We start from the raw sequence: 4474 nt of genomic DNA on the forward strand, positions 1-4474 counted from the left end.
TTGATGTTGTTGTTGATGATGATGTTCTTGATGTTGTTGTTGAGGATGATGTTCTTGATGTTGTTGATGAGGATGATGTTCTTGTTGTTGTTGATGATGATGTTCTTGATGTTGATGATGATGTTCTTGATGTTCTTGTTGTTGTTGGTGATGTTCTTGATATTCTTGATGTTGTTGTTGATGTTCTGATGTTGTTGATGATGATGTTCTTGATGTTGTTGATGATGACGATGTTCTTGATGTTGTTGTTGTTGATGATGATGTTCTTGATGTTGTTGATATTGATGTTGTTGTTGTTGTTGTTGTTGTTGATGATGTTCTTGATGTTTTTGATGTTGATGATGATCTTGATGTTGTTGATAATGATGTTCTTGATGTTGTTGTTGATGATGTTCTTGATGTTGTTGTTGATGATGTTCTTGATGTTGTGGTTGTTGTTGTTGTTGATGATGTTCTTGATGTGTTTGATGATGATGATGATCTTGATGTTGTTGATGATGTTCTTGATGTTGTTGTTGATGTTGTTGATGATGGTGTTCTTGATGTTGTTGTTGATGATGATGTTTTTGATGTTGTTGTTGTTGATTATGATGTTCTTGATGTTGTTGTTGTTGATGATGATGTTCTTAATGTTCTTGATGTTGTTGATGATGATAATGGTCTCTAACCCCCTCCCTCCTCTCCTCCCTCCCCTCAGGGTAGTGGGTTGGCACGTCAGATAGGTGCGGTAGCCTACGTGGAGTGCACCTCCAAGGTGTCGGAGAACAGCGTACGGGACGTGTTCCACATCACCACGCTGGCTTCTGTGCGGCGGCCACACAAGCCTCAGCTGAAACGCAGCAGCTCCCGCCGGGGCCTCAAACGGGTGTCCCAGCTGCCCCTGCCCCCCCTGCCCGGTCGGACTGATACCCTGGATCCTGCCCCTGCCATGCAGAAGGACCGGGCCAAGAGCTGTGTGCTCATGTAGAGACCCACCAAGACAAATATATATATATATATATATATATATATATATATATATAGTACAGTATGATACACAGAAATATATGACAGAAAGAGGAACTCTATTTATTGGTTTTGTTTTGTTCAATTTTATTTTTTAAAGAAATCCTCTAATATTCTCGTTTTGCACTGCTGAGGAACAAGGACAAAAAAAGAAAGAATATGCTTTTGTGTGTGTTTGCGAATCTTTTTGGAGCTGTTTACGTTATATTTTTTGGGACTGATGGACGGTGAAGTGGACTGGTTCTGCCGAGGCGAAGTCTCAGGGTGGAGAGAGGAGAGGAGGGGAATAGGAAGTGCTGCATGGTCCTGGGGTAGGGTTTGTGGAGTGCACTGACTGGGGGAACCATCCTTAACACAAGGACGGCACAGAAGCCATCTTTACTGGATGGCTGGAGGAGAGGACTTTCATTCTGCGGAGAAGGTAGTGGAGGAGTCGGATCAGGAAGATGGAACAGGAAACTTCTCAGTGGACAATGGACATGGTTGCTGTTGCTATGCTATATTGTGATGATACTTCCTGTTGCCATGTGTGAATAGAAACGTGTATAAAAAAAAAATACTGAAAAGGGACTCTTGAGTGGGTAAATGATGGGAGTAGGTCAGACAGACAGAACTACAGTAGTCAGTTTGACATTGCTTTTGTAACCAGACAGAGTTAACAACATGAAGAATGTGTGGAGTTTTCCTCAGATTATTCGAACCACAAGTGCTTTCTAGAAAAAAGTCACTTTACATATCTGTTTTTGTAATAATTTAACACTGTTCAATGCGTCAACTCAGATCATGTCAACTTGATTCACTGAAACTATTGCTGTTGTCGTTATGTTAAGATGTTCATTTGTGGGAAATATAGCGGTAAAATGTTAGGGCTATTTTACTGTATTTTCACATACTCTAAAAGTCTCAAATAAAGCAACAGCTTGACTGTAGGGAGAAGAGACTTCCTCTCTGACCCATGTCTCTTCATTGTGTTTGAGAAGACATCAGTGCTGTCAGTCACTAACATTACATGCGGTGCTGCTTGAAAGTATGTGAACCCCATGTGCATTTACAGATTTTTTTAGTTTGTACCATGAAATCTTCATTTAATCAGAACCAGTCTTTTTGATCTGACATACAGTTGAAGTCGGAAGTTTACATACACTTAGGTTGGAGTCAATAAAACTTGTTTTTCAACCACTCCACAAATGTCTTGTTAACATACTATAGTTTTGGCAAGTCGGTTAGGACATCTACTTTGTGCATGACACAAGTAATTTTTCCAACAATTGTTTACAGACAGATTATTTCACTTATAATTCACTGTATCATAATTCCAGTGGGTCAGAAGTTTACATACACTAAGCTGACTGTGCCTTTAAACAGCTTGGAAAATTCCAGAAAATGATGTCATGGCTTTAGAAGCTAATTTAGAAGCTAACTGACATAATTTGAGTCAATAGGAGGTGTACCTGTGGATGTATTTCAAGGCCTACCTTCAAACTCAGTGCCTCTTAGCTTGACATCATGGGAAAATCAAAAGAAATCAGCCAAGACCTCAGAAAAAAATTGTAGACGTCCACAAGTCTGGTTCATCCTTGGGCGCAATTTCCAAATGCCTGAAGGTACCACGTTCATCTGTACAAACAATAGTACGCAAATATAAACACTACGGGACGACGCAGCCGTCATACCGCTCAGGAAGGAGACGTGTTCTGTCTCCTAGAGATGTACGTACTTTGGTGCAAAAAGTGCAAATCAATCCCAGAACAACAGCAAAGGACCTTGTGAAGATGCTGGAGGAAACAGATACAAAGTATCTATATCCACAGTAAAACGAGTCCTATATTGACCGCTCAGCAAGGAAGAAGACACTGCTCCAAAACTGCCGTAAAAAAAGCCAGACTACGGTTTGCAACTGCACATGGGGACAAAGATTGTACTTTTTGGAGAAATGTCCTCTGGTCTGATGAAACAAAAATAGAACTGTTTGGCCATAATGACAATCGTTATGTTTGGAGGAAAAAGAGAGATGCTTGCAAGCCGAAGAACACCATCCCAACCGTGAAGAACGGGGGTGACAGCATCCTCACGTGGGAGTGCTTTGCTACAGGAGGAACTGGTGCACTTCACAAAATAGATGGCATCATGAAGACGGAAAATTATTATGTGGCTATATTGAAGCAACATCTCAAGACATCAGTCAGGAAGTTAAAGCTTGGTCGCAAATGGGTCTTCCAAATGYACAATGACCCCAAGCATACTTCCAAAGTTGTGTCAAAATGGCTTAAGGACAACAAAATCAAGGTATTGGAGTGGCCATCACAAAGCCCTGACCTCAACGCTATAGAACATTTGTGGGCAGAACTGAAAAATCCTGACTCGGTTACACCAGCTCTGTCAGGAGGAATGTGCCAACATTCACCCAACTTATTGTGGGAAGCTTGTGGAAGGCTACCCAAAACATTTGACCCAAGTTAAACAATTTAAAGGCAATGCTACCAAATACTAATTGTGTGTATGTAAACTTCTGACCCACTGGGAATGTGATGAAAGAAATACAATCTGAAATAAATCATTCTCTCTACTATTATTCTGACATTTCACATTCTTAAAATAAAGAAGTGATCCTATCGGACCTAAAACAGGGAATTTTCTAGGATTAAATGTCAGGAATTATGAAAAACTGAGTTGAAATGTATTTGGCTAAGGTGCATGTCAACTTCCGACTTCAACTGTATGTTGGTGTAGAGAAAATCATACGTGTAGTAGAAGAACAAAATTCAAAAGTAATTACTGCAGGTGCAAAAATAAGTGAACCCCAAGTTGCATTGGTTAAATCAAGTAGGTAAGTACAATCAGGTGGGTTAACAATTGGGTACCAAATGAACCAATCAAAGGAGAGATCGTTAGGAAAGAGTTTGGGCGGGATTCTGATAAATAGAGATAAGAAACCTGGTCAGTTTGGTGTTACCCATCCAGGTGAATACAAAGCACACCATGCCGAGAGGATAGGAGATCTCCGAGGACATCAGGACGAGGGTAGTGAGAGCACATCAGTCTGGGGAAGGCAATAAAATCATCTCAAAAAGATTTGAGCTCCGTCAGTCCTCTGTTCGGCAAATCATTTACAAATGGAGAGCATTTAACATGACATCAACTCGGCCTAGAAGTGGACGCCCTTCCAAAATATCCCCAAGAGCAATAATAAATCAGGTAAAAGCCAACCCAAACATAACATCTAGAGATTTGCAGACCTCCCTTGCTGCATCTCAGGTAACTTGCTTCAACAATAAGATGAACACTGAATCAAAATGCTATTGATGGGAGGGTTGCTCGGAAGAAGCCTCTGCTGTCAAAAAAAGAACCAAACTGCCCGTCTTAACTTTGCCAGAGACTACCTGGACAAACCTAAAGGTTTCTGGAAGTCCATTCTCTGGACCCATGAGTCCAAAATTGACCTTTTTGGTCACAATCAACACCGCTAGGT

General features: G+C 40.8%; 1 pseudogene; it reads left to right on the top strand.

The window, feature by feature from the left end:
* The window catches only part of LOC112068736 (rho-related GTP-binding protein RhoN-like), a 28015-nt pseudogene extending 26906 nt beyond the window's left edge, over positions 1-1109 (top strand).
* The last annotated feature ends 3365 nt before the right edge of the window (positions 1110-4474 follow it).

Source organism: Salvelinus sp. IW2-2015, unplaced genomic scaffold, assembly GCF_002910315.2.
Source record: "Salvelinus sp. IW2-2015 unplaced genomic scaffold, ASM291031v2 Un_scaffold659, whole genome shotgun sequence".
Classification (NCBI taxonomy): domain Eukaryota; kingdom Metazoa; phylum Chordata; class Actinopteri; order Salmoniformes; family Salmonidae; genus Salvelinus; species Salvelinus sp. IW2-2015.